This window comes from Chelonia mydas, chromosome 2, assembly GCF_015237465.2.
Source record: "Chelonia mydas isolate rCheMyd1 chromosome 2, rCheMyd1.pri.v2, whole genome shotgun sequence".
Classification (NCBI taxonomy): domain Eukaryota; kingdom Metazoa; phylum Chordata; order Testudines; family Cheloniidae; genus Chelonia; species Chelonia mydas.
The window spans coordinates 227,826,081-227,844,251 of NC_057850.1; the positions used below are offsets into that span (position 1 = coordinate 227,826,081).

The following is an 18,171-nucleotide window of genomic DNA, read 5'->3' on the forward strand; positions in this document are numbered from 1 at the left end:
TTGTCTCTGCTCAGACTTCCTGTGACAGAAAGGCACATGGATGCTGAACAAGATCCATAGAGTTAGAGTCCAATTTATACTACACACAAAGGGGTAGCTGTAACAGGATCAGCACCTGCCTCTCATGAGCACCCCCTTTTCTCTGGCCGATATACCTGCAATCACAGTTCTTTTCATGGGGGAGATGGGGGGCACCGACCTCTCACGGATGGCCCCCTTTCTCTCAGTTAGGTATGAGCCTGCTTCTCTTTTTTGGTCTCACATCAGGGTGGCACCTGACTCTTGCAAGCACACACACACCCTGGCCGGTCTTTAGCAGCTCAGCACTCCGGCAGAGCCACACCCACTGTCCCCCCTTCTGGCGTATACAGTCCCGAGTTCTTATCACAGCCCTGGTATGGGACCATAGCTCTTAGGTTTCTTCCCCGAGGCACTGCCTTCTTCAACCACCCAGCTGGGGCCCATCTCAGTACTCTCAGCTGGTGTCCTTTTCAGCAACCCGCCCTGGGCTCAGCCTTCAACCAGACCAGTAGGGCTCATCTCAGTGTAAGGGGTAGGAATGATTCTCTGTCAATCTCTCAAGTATTCTGCAAACCTAAAAATGATGAAGACAACTTTGAGGTTATATATTTAGATATAAATGACACAGACTATTGTACATTTCCAATAAGACACTGGAACAGACGTCTCTGGAATTAAGTCAACCCATTCTTTTGAACAGAAAGCAGCTTTTAATCTGTATTTACAAAATTGATAGAGATACTGAACTTCCTTTGTAAATTATAAAGGTGACAAATTACCCACTGGAAATAATTTACATAAGATATCCCTTTTGCCCCCCCCCCCCCCCCCCCGACAAATCTTTTCTCATTTTCCAAGTGCAATATACCATATGGATTCCTGAAGAGTGTGACTCAATTGCACATTTTAAATGAGACTGTATAAATGAAACTGCAGTATCTAAAACCATATTAGTCCTATCACAGGGACACAAATGCGAGCAATAAAATTAAGGCATATTTGGAGACTGCTTTGAAACCACTTTAACTAGTCTATACAGTATTCTCAGTTCTGCCACTCTGAGTTCTTAGTAAATTATTTAACCTCAGGCCCTTCTCCTGTAAAATTGGGATAATGTCCATGACCCACCTTTGGAAAACACTTTGAGATTTGTGGCCGAAAAGAGCAGCAGGTTCAAAACAAACAAAAGGAAGTATTTCTTCACACAAAGCATAGTCAACCTGTGAATGGAACACCTGAGGACTCCAAGCTGTAAGCTCGTGTGGCTTGCCCCTTAAGAATCTGCAGCCTGCTTGTATCATCACTTAGATCAGATAGGGAATAGCAAATCCTCACCTATGTAGTATATTAAGCTTAGTTTGTGTTTGTTGTTTATTTGCGAGGTAATCTACTTTGATCTGTTTGCTATCCCTTATAATCACTTACAATCTATCTTTTGTAGTTAATAGACTTGTATTTGCTTTGTCTAAAATCAGTGTGTGGGAGTCATAACTTGGGGCAGAAAGCTGTTGTGTATTCCCCTCCACATTGAGGGAGGGGGTGAATTTCATGAGCTTATGCTGTACAGTTCCTTGTGCAGTACAAGACAGTATAATTTTGGGTTTACACTCCAGGAAGGGGTGTGTGCGTGAGTAGCTGGGAAGTTCCTTAGCTGGAGCCTTCCCATGCAGAGCTGATCAATGTCTGCATGTAACTGCAGCTGAGTGTGTCCCTACCTGTATCTGTGCTGGTGAAAGTTTAGGTTGGTCACAACAGTACAGTACAGTGTAAAGAGAGCCCAGGCTTGTGTTTCGGGGGTCTCATTGATACCCCAGTTCTAGGTGGAACCCTCTTTGACACATCACAATCCCCTCTCTGAACCATTCTTACACTAACAACTTAATGTTCTAAAAGTCAGCTACCCAAACCAATGACTATATACATTTTAACATAAATAAAATGATTCCTTTAAAATTTATTTAATATCTTATTCATTCTCGCCTTCTCTCACACACATAGCATGCACAATGAAGTAGAAACACAGCAAGGGACACAGTTCCTGGGGAGCCTTGTCAACTATTTGGCTAAAGCTCATAAAACTACATACTATTACATACAAAAACTATGGTAAAATAATGTTATGGTTTCAGCACTCAAGTGTTAGGAATTGCCAGATTTACAATTACCTGTGCAACCTTAATTTGTTCCCCTTGTGTATATGCTTTATGATAGTCTTTAATTACATAATCATGCACAATTCCCCCCCGCCCGCCCTGGACCTAAAAAAATTGAGCTTGAGGCAGACATCCAACATGTAGAATTTCAGTCTGAATGGTTAAAATTTGGCAATGTTCTAAGCAACTGAAACAGGGTTTTATGATAAGTGAGAGGCAACCTTAGCTACAGGCATCACTGCCATCTCTGCTTACAATTTTATTTTTTCACATTTTTCTTTTTCACAGCTGTCTTTCTTTCATCTACCTTTCTTCTTATATTTCCCTGCTTCACTCTGCCTCCTTTGGATGGAATCTTCTGCTTCTAGTTTCCTCTAGTATGTTTGAAATGTGTCATATTTCAGATTGCTAGGACACACTTCAGATTGGTCTGCTGGCACTGTATGCAGCACCCATTTAAAATGAAGTTACCGTACTTGTGCTAATGGCCTGAATAGTGAAATCAAAAATTGTTCACTTTAGCTTATTTTTCATTAGAGGAGGAATTCTGTGATTGGCAATCAGCATTTTCCCAGTAAAGTGCACAGTTCAGGTAGAAAACCACCTTTGGTCAGGGAACTTTAATGTTACTACTATTCTACTAGTATAGCAAGATTACTGCTCAGTGAAAACTCTGGTAATCATGGGACGTGATCAAATGACACAAGAACAGCCATATTGAGTCAGACCAAAGGCCTGTCTAATCCAGTATCCTGTCTTCCAACAGTGGCCAATGCCAAGTGCCCCAGAGGCAATGAACAGGTAATCCTCAAGTGATCCATCCCCTGTCATCCATTCCGAGCTTCTGGCAAACAGAGGCTAGGGACACCACATGTCCATCCTGGCTATTAGCCATTGATGGACCTGTCCTCCATGAACGTATCTAGTTCTCTTTTGAGCTCTGCTATAGTCGTGACCTTCACAACATCCTCTGGCAAGGAGTTCCACAGGTTGACTGTGCTTTGTGTGAAGAAATGCTTCCTTTTGTTTGTTTTGAACTTGCTGCCTATTAATTTCATTTAGTGACCCCTAGTTCTTGTGTTATGAGAAGGAGTAAATAACACTGCCTTATTTACTTTCTCCACACCAGTCATGATTTTATAGACCTCTATCATATCATAACCCCTTCCACCCCCCCTTCAAGACAATTGAAACTAATGGAGAGATTCCTGTTGACTTCATTGGGCTTTGGATCAGGCCCATGGAGAGCACATGTGTCTACAGGTTTCAATGGTGTAGATTTTTGCAGTCCCAAAAGTGATACTTAATGAGGGCCAAATCCTGTTACACTTACTCACCTGAGTATTCCCACTGAGTTCATGGTGAGCAGGATTTTGATTTTGAATCATAGGGAAAAGGGCTGGAAAAGACTTCATAGGACATCAAACAAGTTGTTGCCTAAAATATTTCCCTCAATTTCCTAGTAAGACTTTAATGAACTCAAGAGAGAGTCATTCTAAAGTTAGTATTCACTCTGAACATACCCATATTCATGCAAATACATGGGGGCAGATTCTTTCCTGAGATCTGCCTGATGGCGACTATTGCATTAGAAATATGCCCAAATTCTAAAGGTCTAATCTGAACTTTGATTTGAAATCAAATTTCCCTAAAGTAGTGGTGGTGGTGGTGGTGGAACAGATCCAATACTCTAGCACTCCAGTGATGAGAATAGTATAAGAACCTAAGTAGGACAGAATGGAATCATGTTCCAATTGTGGCTTATTTTGCATTCTTTTCTGATGTGAAAACAGTAGCCAAACAGATTATTTCTGGATAAATACTTGGCAATAGTGCCACAGCATGTTGATGTAACTGGAATGCCCCTGATCCAGTTGTCAGATCTCAGCTGTGTTAACTGGAGCTTGAGGGGAATAGTTATTTGCCCTGGACACTGGTACAAAGCAACATAATTGCTGAACTGAGAGGGCCTAAACAGCTGGTCAATCCTTTCCTAAATGAGATAGTGGAATGGAGATTTAGCTTGTGTGAGACTGGGACATGTGGAAATAAGGACAATCTGCTAGGAATGAGAATGGTCTAACACCACACTCAGTCTGCTTTTTCCTTTTCACAACAGCTAATTAGTCATTGCATAGGGAATAGACTCATGGTAAAAAAACAAAGCACAATACGAGATGTAACCTAGCAATTATTCATGTCTGCCTCTGGGACAACAGATATTCTCTTCAGTGAGGAACACAGGAGATGACTTTCCATTAAGTGGAAAGTCTTGTTTAATTCAAAATGTATGAATAGATAATAGAAATCTACCTAGATAAGTTATGCAATATCCATTTTCAAAATGAAAAATTAAAGGAAGCCACTGATGTATGAAACACTGAAAGACTTTTGAAGCTACCTCGGAAAGATATTTCAACTTGTTCTTTATCTTTAAAGAGATCTACTGTGTACTGCCAAAAATAACAACTTCTTATCTAAGTAGCTAAGAGCACACCACGGTTTACAAGTCTGTTGTGGGGGGTGGGAATACTTTGCATATCTGCTCTTTTTAATGTTTAGTTGCTTTAAAGTGATTTCTTCACAGCTTATGTTGGGCCACCATCTGAAAGCACTTATAAATGTACTGTATTTTTCCAGTGCTTGGGTGGGTGCCTCAGATGGTCATACTTCTTGCACCAGTTTAGACATGCTTGGAGAGAGGTTGTTTTTTGTTTTGGGGTTTTCTCTGAAGGCCCATGAAAAACAAAGGGTTTTACATGCAGTGACAAAGAGTCAATACACAGTTTAGTAGGTATTTCATTGTCTGAAAATGTGCATCATATGGTGCATACACCAGCCATCAGACACATTTATTAGGTTTCCTGGAAGATCCAGCATTATAAAAAACTGGTTAAAACATAATGAAAACGATCAAACTACCCTGCAGTGAGAGATTCCGTCATTTTAAGAAAAACATGACAATAACAGAATGAGTAAAATGGACATTCAGTAGAATTTCTCACTAGTTGAAATCCTAGTTTTCGTGAAGGTTTGTGTGGTTTATCATATACTGAACTCAGGGAATAACACATGTTATCATCTTTCATCCTCACAATGGGATCAGTAGTCTGTGATTCTTGCCAAGTTGATCAATTTACCATTGTTTAATATACTCGCCTTCCATTCGATTCTAAAGCGTAGTATATTTAGACGAGCAACGAACACATTCCTACTGACATCCTGTTGGGTTCAGTAGCTCCTTTCAGCCTGCCGTGACTTCAGGTGGAAACATGATCATTCTTTTATTAAGAGATCAGCTGTTTCTGTGGCACATCCTTTTTATTCTGTCTTTTCCAGACAGTAAGAGGTACCCAATAGCCATCTGCTGGACCCCTGCAGTTCTTCTGCTGAGGGTATAATGGTTCCTGGGGGAAGTGTCTGGGATGATAAACCTATTGCAAATATTTCAAAAAAGGCAGCTGAGCATTGTCATGACCCTTATTCCCTGGTGATCATTTTGCTCACTCTGCCCTCAATGTACTCTCCGATTCCTCAGCAATACTTCATAGGAGCAGAACCTGCCTTCTCACAAGATATTGCTTGTGTGACTTTTTACCTGATGTCTTCAAAAAGATCAGTATCCTCTGAAAGGAGTACTATCAATTTAATAATATAATGGCCTATCTGAAAATGTTTGTCTTGCTCTATTTTTGGCAACACCTATGATTGATGTCGCTGACAGAAGTGAGCAAAAACTATATTTCTTTATTTTTTTCAGTTTGTTTACTTTTTGGCCCCCATCCAGCAAAGCACTAACACACATGCATAATTTTAAGCAGATCATGGTCAAGCAGAGAGACTTCAGTTATAGTCATCTTTGGGTCTCCCCAGAAGGCATAATGGCTTAGTCTTAGATTTTGTGTTCACTCTCTCAGTGAGGTGGCTCTCTTTAGAAATATTGGGAATGTGCCAGTTCCACTTTCATGCTTGCATGTTGTTGGACTAACCCATTCAAATACCCAAAGCTTCTTAGCAGTAACTAACCCCATAATGCGCAATTAGTGCTGTGAACTACATTGTTATTCAGCTGTCGGTGTCAATACTGGGGTCTCACTATCATTTGTCTAAGAAGGCCCCCTGCACTTCATATTGACCCTGCTTTGGAATACTTTGGAAGAATCTATTGGGAAGCCTTCCAAGTTTAAGCATCTTCTCTGCATTTATGGATTTAATGGCCTCACAGATTTTATCTGCTTCAATTTCCTCTTTCAGCTCATTTATCTTAGTTACATTCAGTTAATTGAGACTAATGTTTTGTTGAAAAACCTCTGTCCCCAAGCTGAGCTTTTGAAGTGTATAGATTCTAGTAAAAAATTGCAAATGAGCTATTAATATCACCACTATTAAGATGCTCTCTCTTCACCCACCATTTCCACATTGGCCTGCTGGGGATTCCTTTTTCTGTACTGCTGCTCTAACAACTTCCAGCCTTATTCCCCCACCTTACCACTGCTTGGTCTCTGGGCACTCTGAGACATTCTAATCTGCTTGTGACATCAACAATAGCTTAGCCTGTTTTCTGAGGCTGGGAGTGTAACCTATCAGACTCCATCCCGGCAAAGAGGCAGATTGATCTTTAGCTCTGATTTCTTTATGCAATTTTATAACTAAATATATTTCTTTGGGGCCAGTATGACTAATTACTGAACCTTGGGAATGGGCTCCACCAAATAATACGATATAAAGAAGGGAGAAAGAGACAGAATTAGGTACTGAATTTAGGTTAGTCTGAAAAGGCCTCAATTTAGTCTGAAAAGGCCTCAATTTGAGTCATGACGAAACCAATGAAATCTCAGTTTTGATCCTTTAAGCATTTGTACCATCATCCATCATTGTAGCATCTGAATACCTTGCATATAAAATAGACTGGAGTCTCTGGCTTTTCTCCCTCTTTGGGTAATGGGAAGCTCTACTTGGGATGGGGTTTCTTTTGTGTATGAACGGTTGATGGTCTGGTTCTGGTGGAAAAGGTTTGTCAGAGAGAAGGTGTTTCCAGCAATTCCTAAAGGTGTTCAGATTCTGGATTTGCCTAATTTTTGGAACTTTGTTCTACAGTCAGACCCCATTTGTCCTCAGCTCTTACACACTTGATTCTGGGCTTTGTAATATGCATTTTCCAAAGAGCGCAATAGTCTTGATGGTTCAGAGACCACTAGAGAGACTGAATGGCAAGGAAACTGAATTTAGGTGTTATGGAAGGAAGAAAATGGCCATAAAGTGATATTTGGTCATGAGCTTTCTGTACTTGTATAACCCACTAGGGTAGGGATGTTCTGATTTGTACAGTGCCTAGCACAAAGGGGTCCTTGTCCACGAGTGTGATTTCTAGGTGCTACAGTAATACAAATAAATATAATAATTATACTAGGAAATCTAGCACTTTCCTTGACTAAATTGGTTGTCCAAACTGTCACAGTACAGGATAAAATCCAAAAAAGAGCACTGAATTGAAAACTCGAAACACAAGTTTTCGTCTTCTTAAAATAAAGTATCAAATGTGATAGATATAGGAAAGGATGAAGGAAGCATTCCCCTTGTTAAACAATTACCATTCAAACCATTGGTGGAAAGAGGAGAACAGTATCAGGAATTAGACAAATGTCTCAAAGTACAAGGTCTAGATCCAAGTGCTGAATGCCAAAGTAAATGGGACAACAAAGAGTTCAGTGAGTCAGAAGGCACTGACCTGGGTAGCAGTGAGATTTCAGATAACACCGAAAGTTGATGCAGCGGGGAGAGGTTGTATCTTTCCCACAAAGTGGAGATAGTAACACAACATCTATGGATGTAAGTTTTATTTACGCAGATTGCAGTGTGCTTCACACTGCAAGCTACTACTTACTGTAATGTATTCCCTGAAGCAATGGGATGTCAGCTTCACTCTGGGTCACCTGGGAAAAAATCTTATGCTCTTCTCCTAATGTCATTCATGATTAATACTATTCACACTTCAGGATAAGATTAACCATATTCTTTTCTTGAAGCTCTAAGAGTGAACCTTATTCTATGGAGAGGCCACATGCTCCCTCTAGTGGATGGTACCCTGTCATAGCAGAGATAATACAAAGGGTTAAAAAAGGAGTTGTTTGCACAATGCAGACTTCAATCCTCTTCTGTCAAAGTTATGCATGTGTTAGCAGTTTGAAGGTGACAGTTTTTCACTCCTGTGTGCTTGTTTCCTCAGGTTAGGTGCATTAGCTGACACATGAAGAGGGGAGTTCTAGTACCTTATCCTGGCATCTCATCAGAGCTATTCTCCTTATGATATTGCCAGTCCCACAACCTACTTAACACTTACAGCAGACATTGCCAAACTGAGCAAAATACCTCTCTCCTAGTTGAGTCCACTCCAAGGTGAGTGGGATACAGAGATTCTAGCCTTCCCAAAAGCAAACACACAGAAAAGGGAAGTGGGCTTCCAATTAGGGCTCTGATCTAATGAAGCAATTAAGGATTTACTCAACACTCATCACATGAGTAATTCCATAGAGTAAACATGTGAGTTGTCACATTGTAAAGTTAAGCATATGTTTAAGGCCCTTTGCATCAGGGCCGAGATGAAAATCGTTAATTAGATACATATAACCGTATATTAACCTGAGGCTGTAGTAGGGAGGCATGGCCTCCTTGGGAGATTGACAGCGAGGGAGGGCCAGATGCCTCCTGGTGGGCAGAACCAGGAAAGGCACACCCACCAGGCTGAAAGCAGAGTGGCGGGACATGAACAGGAAGTATAAAAGTCAGGCCTTGTAGCTCAGCTGGGGGGGAAGTCATTGAGTGAGGTAGATGCTGCTACCTTGCTGCGTGAGCCTGAGCATGCTGAGGACTTCTGCCGCCCTGAGAACTCATCCAAACTGCCTGAGCTACCAGATATGCCTGGTGCTCAGGAGCGGCTGGGATTACTGCTTGCAATGTACCCAAGGGAGATGGAGGACAACCCAGAGATCCAGATACACCCTGAGGGAAGGGTAGGAAGTGGCCCAGGGACAGCTGACTATGGTCTGGCTGGGTTGCTGCCTGAGTCTGGTTCAGTGTGTTGCAGCTGGATCCCTGCTGACCCAGTGGCAGACCACTCTGCCACTGTTAGGGCCCTGGGCTGGGGTGTAGTGGAGTTGGATGGGCCTGTGTCTCCCTACCCCCTCACCCCTGAGGTGGCACCCACCCCACCTTCAGCCAGGAGGCCTGTGGGAGTGTATTGTCTGCTGAGCTGGGACTCTGGACTGTGTTGGGTGCTTGTCTCTGCCTGAGCCTCCCTAGACTGTGTTGGGTGCTCGTCCCTGCCTGAGGGCTGGAGCCCTAGACTGCTGGAGCCCTGCTCTGCTTGAGCGTTGGGGTCCCTAGATTATTCACAGCTCTGCCCTGTCTGAGGCTTGCGCCCCTGGACCACTCACTGCTCAACCCCACCAGAGGGATTGAGCCTTGAGGCTCAAACTTCCCCTTTGTCTAAAACTGTTATTCCAGGGGTGTGACAGCCAAGAGGCATGGCCTCCGCTTGGAGACTGACAGCAAGGGAGGGCCACAGATGCCTACACGTTTACAGAGGCATTACCAAGTCAGATTTCTAGCCAAAAATGTCTCTTCTAGAGGCAAGTGAACAAGTATTGTGCCAGTACCCCACTCCCTAAATTATAATCTAGTTCAAATAACTCATTAACACTAGTTGTACAGATGTTCAAAAACATTCTATTGCATGTTTTCAAGTAACAGGAGTGCAAAAATATGCCTTTTTTGCATTCTGATAACTATAATATAAAACCTGTATAGGGTGGTAAAAGTTAAGCAATATATTAAAATAAATGTAAGAGGCCTTCATGAAGACATAGCTTTTCTCTATCCCCTTGGTTGCCTAGGCTTGGATTAGAGCCATGGAATTGCACCCTGGAAGATAGTGTCTGAAGAAACCTATCAGAAGGGTGTAGCCAAAATAAGAAATCCAAAGAAAATGATCATTCTGTCCTCCATCTCAGTTCTTCATTCTGAAGGCTTGAAAGTGTTTGGGTCATCATGGACTTGGTGAGTTTTTGGTTCAGGTGGTTGAATGAAACAGGTGTTGAATGAATTGCATGTGAGGCAATTCTAATCCAGCTAGGAAAGTTGTTCCCAAAGGGTTTGTTTTGTCTTCATACTTCCTAAGCAGTCATAATAGGGGTTGTGCAAACCTATGAAATGGCACATAAAAGAACAAAATCAATACTTTTAAAAGTGACCGGTGATTTTGGATGCTTCTGTTTTTCAGTTCCCCACTTGAGATGCTTTAAAGGGGCCTGATTTTAAGCAAGTATTGAGCATCCACCCTCCGAGAAGCTAATTAAAAGCTGTTAGCATTTCAGAGATTCTGAGCACCCATTGCTCTAGTATTAGGGTATGTCTAAACTGGCAGAGTTACAGACTGGCAGTTAGTGCCGCTCAGAGAACGCTGAAGGGAAACCGCTGTTGTGTGTTCACACTGTCAGCTGCCTGCGCAATAGCGTGTTCACATTTGTGGCACTTGCAGCGGTATTTGGAGCGGTGCACTCTGGGCAGCTATCCCACAGAGCACCTCTTTCTCTTCTGCTGCCAAGAGTTGTGGGAAGGCGGAGGGGGTCACAGGGCATCGTGCGTCCTGTCCCAATGCCCCGTGATGCATTGCTTCGCATCCTAACAATCCCAGTGCTTCCGTCCGCATTTGGCACCATCTTTCAATGATTTATGAACTGTGCGCTCTTCCTCTTCGGGATCCATTCCTGCAGACCGACCTTTTGACCAGTATGCTGCTCGCTCTGACTAAGACGTCACGAGTGGCAGTGGAGATATTCCTTAAACTACAAAGGTGACATTGATATCACCACGCATTGTAACTACAACATGAGATTGCTTGTGCATTCATGGAGGTGCTGACCACAGTGGAGCACCACTTTTGGGCTTGGGAAACAAACCCTGAGTGGTGGGATCACATCGTCCTGCACATCTGGGATGAGAGCAGTGGCTTCAGAAGTTTTCGATGAGGAAAGCCACATTCATGGGACTGTGTGATGAGCTCGCCCCAGCCCTGCGGCGCAAGGACACGAGAATGAGAGCTGCCCTACTGTTGGAAAAGCGCATGGCGATTGCACTGTGGAAGCGGGCTACCTCAGAGTGCTACAGTTTGGTCATGAACCAGTTCGGAGTGGGAAAATCAACCATTGGACTTGTGTTGATGGAAGTGTGCAGGGCCATTAATCGCATCCTGCTCCGAAAGACTGTGACTCCGGACAATATGCGTGACATTGTGGATGGCTTTGCACAAATGGGCTTCCCTAACTGCGGAGGGGCGATAGATGGCAGACATATTCCAATTCTGGCACCGGACCACCTCTCATCAGGGTTTTTTTACAGCGCTGCAACTGTGCAGATTCTGCGCACTAAGTGGCTTGGGAGTGTGTACACCTCAGGAGTTACAGCGCAGAAAGCTGCTTTACTGCGCAGAAACTTGCCAGTGTAGACAAGGCCTTAGGTATCCAAGTTTGAAACAGCTGGCTGTAATCTCCATCCTGGTTTAAGTGTCTAGCACTGCATACGCCTCGCTCATCTATGCCGTTTTCACATCCTAACCTTTACTGCTCCATGGGTATTTTTGATACCTGAAGGAAAATGGCCCCATTTTAAGAGTCTCAAGAATGATATAGCATTTCTTGAATACTTTGGCTTTTATTTAAACTCAGAATAGAGCCACTGCAGCTTTTGGCCTGAAAAAATACAATAAGCACTACAGCATTGAAATGTTTTGCTTCTCTTTTTATTACTTTGGGCTTTCAGCATTGTTTGAAGAGGAGCTATTTATGGGCTTTCCAGCAACACGCTGGATATTCAAACAATGTCCTTGAGTGAATTTAGGGAGCTTTACAGCACATGAACAAAATAAATGTTAACCCTTCAGTGCTACTCAGGATCTGCAGTACAAGTCACTCAATGTATAACTCAGAAGCACTCTTGTTTTTCTGATGGCTGCTGTGTGGTGTACATGTCTGTTCATCACAGTGGGATCGCTTTCCAGAGCACAGTGGCAGTGGTCATGCTGTGAGTATGGAGTCATTTTGCTTTCTTTACACCAGCGTGACAAGAATACCTGGCTCTCACATAAACTTCACATTGATGACATTATCTGAGGGGTGAGGGTGGGGTTGAAATATCAGTGTACGTTGACAACCTGGTATTTAATTTTGACAGTTCAAGAGTGAAAAGTCCTTGTCTTACACAGGAGAAACTGAACATTAGGAACCATTCACTATAGAGAGGGTGATCAAAACTGGAGTGTTACTGCTGGGTTTCTCTACACTGGGAAAAAAAGTGGGATTTTAATTTGTCAGCTAACACATTTTAACTCACACCACTTAGCACCTACTGTGGGCACAGACAATTATGATTGAAAACATATGAGCTGATTATGTTAATGTGAGTGAGGGTTAGGGGAAAAAAAGGTTTGTTTCAGCTATTCTACAGGCAGAAGCGTAGATGTATACCTTATACTGACCTTCCTCTTGTTCCCACCTCCGTTCCTGTTGACTTATATACCCAACCTCTCAGGGAATCAGCTCTCTGCCAATGAGAATCTGAACTGGAATGGTGATGAGCACCTGCTGACCTTCCCATCTGTTTAGGGAAGAGTTTTAACTCCTTCTCTTTCAGAACCTGCATAGAGTCCCTTTGTCCTACTAGCTATCAAGTTTTTAAACACCACTTAGTACTTGTAAAACACAATCTCTTAAATCTGACACTGCCCGTGTAATCAACACATTACCCTGATCAAAAACAGAAAAATGAGTATTTGATCACAATGCACCACCCTAAATTCTGACTCAGGCTGTTGGTATTTATTTACTGTTATCTTGAGTTTTGTATCTAAATATTTTCTTAGATTTGGTGTTAAATGGGAAATAGTTTCTCTATAGCAGTGTCCCTCAAAGCCAGGTCTTAGGTATCTTGAAGCTGCACCCCAATGGCAGTGCAGTGCAGTTTTCCTCCCTTAAACTTCTCTTCTCTCATTGCTGACTGCTCATGCCCAACAAGGAGGAGCACTAGATAATGGCAGGACAATATTTCTCCCACTCCCAGGGCCATGCCATGAGATCATTGTGCCACTGAGGGGGGAAACGAGATTACATTCAGAACACTGCTTCCGGCATAGATCAGCCAGTGCAGGCTGCCAGGGCACCAGCAGAAAGTCCCCTTGCACCTGGACTAGAGAGTGAAGAACTGAGATCAGTCTTTGAACTCAGGGTTTTTTGTTTTTGTTTTGTTTTGTTTTTTAAACACTACAGAGCCTATACTGGCATAGCTCCCTAGTATAGATGCAATTTGCACTGACAGATGGAGTTTTTCTGCCATTGTGGGCACACCACTTTCCTGAACAACATTGGCTGTGGTGACGAAGCACTCTTCTGTTGGCATAGCTCTGTCTACACTGGGGGTTTTGTTGGCATAGTTCTGTGGGTTAGGCACATGGGTTTTTTCACATTTTTGACCAACATAGCAGTGAGAGGCACAGGGATTATTTGTTCTTGAGGAAACCAGTAAGAAAGGTGGGGCATGTGTCATTTCTTTGCTTGATAATTTTATACCCTTACTGAGTGAACAACTCTTCTGAAATTAAATGAACCTTAAAATTATTAAGTGTGAAGTCTCTGATTAAATGTCAGGCCTGCTTACATCTTGCAGTTTCTAAAAGTAGTCAGTGCTCAGATTACTCCGTTCAAGGGGGAGAAATCTCATTAGCATAAAACCCCAGTGTATTTACTATTGAGAAAATTCCTAACAACATTCCAGCTTCTTCTGCCTTAACTAAATGGAATTTATCCCCTGACAAAATCACTAGTAAAACCCAGTTGTCGTCTGTCAGAATTCAGGCAACAGTACTATTAAGGGTTCCTTCCCCACTCTGAACTTTGGGGTACAGATGTGGGGACCCACATGAAAGCCCCCCCCCAGCTTATTTTTACCAGTTTAGGTTAAAACTTTCCCAAGACACACAATTTCCCGGATCTGGGATTCAGTATGCTGTCACCACCAAGCGATTTAACAAAGACTCAGGGAAGAGACCGCTTGGAGACGTCTTTCCCCAAAATATCCCTCCAAGCCTTACACCCCCTTTCCTGGGGAGGCTTGAGAATAAACAAGATGAGCCCAGACCAGCCTTAGGTTTTTAGGGCACTAAAAACCTCAATTAGATTCTTAAAAAACAGAACTTTATTAGAAGAACAAAAAAGATAAAAGAAACACTCTGTAAGATTAGAATGGAAGATAATCTCACAGGCACAGGCAGTCAGATTCAAAACATAGAGAATCCCTCTAGGCAAAACCTTAAGTTACAAAAAAGACACAAAAACAGGGATACACATTCCCTCCAGCACAGCGAATTTCACAAGCCAAAAACAAAAGAAAATCTAACACATTTTCTAGCTAGATTACTTACTAACTCTATAGGAGTTGAATTGCTTGCTTTCTTGATCTGTCCCCGGCAGAGGCATCACACAGACAAAGTCTTTTCCCGCCCCCGCCCCCTCCCCCCAGATTTGAAAGTATCTTGTCCCCTTATTGGTCATTTTGGTTAGGTGCCAGCCAGGTTACTTGAGCTTCTTAACCCTTTACAGGTAAGAGGATTGTATAATACTGTATCAGAGCTTCTTAACCCCTTCCCTTTATATTTATAACAAGTACAAATAAGGGCTCCCTACTTTTCTCCCAGGGTTACATCAGTTGCTCTTCCTTCCATCCACTGATCACTGTCTGGACACACTCAATCTTCATAGCTGTCAAATGGTGTTCTGGCTGCTACCTTATTAAGGATTTGATCAAGTCAAGATGGGAGAGAATGCAGTCTTGAAACCTTGAATGCCCTTCCCCATCCCAAACCAGTTTGTTTAATTTTTTGGAAATTAAGTTGTCTGAAATTGTGATTTGGAAGCTCCACCCACTTTCTCAGAAAGATAGTACTGTATCATCAGCTTTCCTGGCACCACTAATACATGGGTGAAAGCCTGATTGCATCTCCTAAAAACCTTATGTTCAAAATGTGACTCTGAGTGTATTCTGTTCTGCAGAGTTGCACAACAGCAGAACAATCCTCCTTCTCTCTCCCAGTCCTGTGCCTCCATATACTTGCAAACAGGCCAAAGATGGTTATTAACTTAAAAATCTGATTTATTGTTAGCTAACTTAGGGCTTGTCAACACAGGACTTTTTTGCCAGTTATATTGGTATAATATCACTAGTATAGTTATACTGTACAACACTGTATAGAAATGCCTATTCTGGAATAATAGTGGCTATTTTTGAGTTTAGCTTGAACTACTTCTGTAGTACGGTGGTCATCAAAGGGTTAACTGGGTGACTCAGAGCATTATGGGTTGGAATCATGCTCCACACTTCCCTTATTTCCTGTTTAATTTATTTCCCCCCTTCTGTCTCTATATAGCATCACTTCCCAGCCTTCAGTACCGTAAGTAAAGTGTGATTCTTGTCCACTGAGTAGTCCTTTACAAAAACTTCCAAAGCGTCATAAACTAAACTGAAAACTTCTCCATGTAGATTAGCTTTTAGCAGGATGAATTGATTTAAATCAAAACAATTTAAATCACTAAGCAAAAAACCTTGATTTAAATAACTGATTTAATCTGGTTTTGTATTTGTGTATTTTAGTTATTTTCTTAAAGGTTGATTCTCATTCGGTGTTAATCATTAAAATGTTGATTTGAAATTAAATATAGCTGTTACACTTAATTTGGTGCTGCTTTTTGGTAAACAGGAAAATATATTATCTCTATAAACATTTAAGCTATGTAGTTGCTTAATTTACACTGTTAGAAAATGGTGAGTGTTGCATTTATTTTTACTAGGTTTTATTTATTTTTTTTTTAACTTGTGACTTGTCAAATTACAATGAAGGACCTAGGGGTGACAGTGGACGAGAAGCTGGATATGAGTCAACAGTGTGCCCTTGTTGCCAAGAAGGCCAATGGCATTTTGGGGTGTATAAGTAGGGGCATTGCCAGCAGGTTGAGGGACGTGATCGTTCCCCTCTATTCGACATTGGTGAGGCCTCATCTGGAGTACTGTGTCCAGTTTTGGGCCCCACACTACAAGAAGGATGTGGAGAAATTGGAGAGAGTCCAGCGAAGGGCAACAAAAATTATTAGGGGTCTGGAACACATGAGTTATGAGGAGAGGCTGAGGGAACTGGGATTGTTTAGTCTACGGAAGAGAAGAATGAGGGGGGATTTGATAGCTGCTTTTAACTACCTGAAAGGTGGATCCAAAGAGGATGGATCTAGACTATTCTCAGTGATAGCAGATGACAGGACAAGGAGTAATGGTCTCAAGTTGCAGTGGGGGAGATTTAGGTTGGATATTAGGAAAAACTTTTTCACTAGGAGGGTGGTGAAACACTGGAATGCGTTACCTAGGGAGGTGGTGGAATCCCCTTCCTTAGAAGTTTTTAAGATCAGGCTTGACAAAGCCCTGGCTGGGATGATTTAGTTGGGGATTGGTCCTGCTCTGGGCAGGGGTTGGACTAGATGACCTCCAGAGGTCCCTTCCAACTCTGATGTTCTATGATTCTATGAAATTTAGGATGGAAATTGAAATTCAAGTCAGTGCACAGAAACACTTTAAAATAGTTGTTTGTTAGTTAAACAATTGCCTTTGTACTGGATACTTAAAGACTTTTTAAAGTTTATCAACATGTTTTGCATATAAAACTTTTTTATTAAACAAAGGAAGCTTTGTCTGCAGGTAGTGGATTGATTGTTTCTAGGTTGCCATGTCCTTCAAGATTTTAGAACTAGTAACTCTCATGCCTCGTTTTTCTTCATGGATTGGAAGATGAAAACAAGCTTTCTTGCTTTTTTTTCAACTCCAGTTAGTTTTTTTAACTTTGAATGAACTAATGATTGACCTGAGCTAGTTGAACAAACTGAAATAAAAAACTCTGCATCTGCATAAGGGGATATTGCTGTCAAAAGCTGGTTTAGCACCATCAGACTCTGGTTCCAGGTGCTTAGCCAATGACTTCCACCAGTTCAGTGGTTTCACTTTCTATAAAACCTGGCAGTAAACAGATACTGCTTAATATTATTTTTAAAAATATTTTAATAGATTATAGTAAATTGAAGGCTTAATATATATTGTCCTATTTTCAAATTAAATTTAAATAGGTTTTTTTTAAAAGCCAGTATTAAATTTAAATTAAAAAATTTAAAAAATAATCCATTTTTATCTACTCTGGTCCCTTAGTGCTGGCAAAAGATGCAGGCCTGACAGCCTTAGCAACTGAATTGCTTTGTTTATCCATAGGATAGGTACAGCACATGCAATTGCAGTACAAGCTTCCCTTTCCTTTCTGCCAGCACACTTCAACCCTGATCTGGAGGGACCACTTCTGGAGTGAGTGGGAAGAGTTCTGTTTCCGTGCCCAGTCAGTCATTGGCTGACTCTGTGAAGAAAGATGCCAGTTTTGATGGTGATTTTTGTAATATGGATACTTTCTGCCTCCAAAGTAGAAGGAGCTCACCAACTCATTTCATATATATGCCATCTCGCCTGGATTTGAACTGGTGACCTAAGAGGCTCTGTAGTCCAATAACAACCTCCCAAGCCTCCAACAGTTCCCCAGAACAGACAATGTTTAAATCATGACTAGTCAGAAAAATGACATTGTGGGTTCCATATTTATTCTCTTATGATGGAATTCATATCCTATTTGCTCAGTTCACCAGCCAAAAGATGTCTTTTTAATTGCCAACCCTGCTAACTCAGGCTGGATTTGAAAATCAGATTGTATTCTGATAACAAATTTGGCAGTCAGAAGTTAGCACACAATTTGATGCACAAAGCAGAACGACAGGAGCAGCCCATTGGATTCCACTGTATTGGCTTTGCAGCACTGGCAAGTAAAACTTGTTGGGTAAGAAAGTAGGCAAATGTGGTTGTGAGAAACAAGATG

The 18,171-nt window shown here is 41.9% G+C and overlaps 1 protein-coding gene across 1 annotated transcript in view; it reads left to right on the top strand.

The window, feature by feature from the left end:
- THNSL1 (threonine synthase like 1) overlaps positions 1 to 15,705 on the top strand; it is a 49,764-nt gene extending 34,059 nt beyond the window's left edge. The window contains exon 4 of the transcript XR_005224061.2: positions 15,646 to 15,705. The gene's annotated coding sequence lies outside the window, so the exon portion shown is untranslated. The remainder of the gene's footprint in view (positions 1 to 15,645) is intronic.
- Positions 15,706 to 18,171: the final 2,466 nt, after the last annotated feature.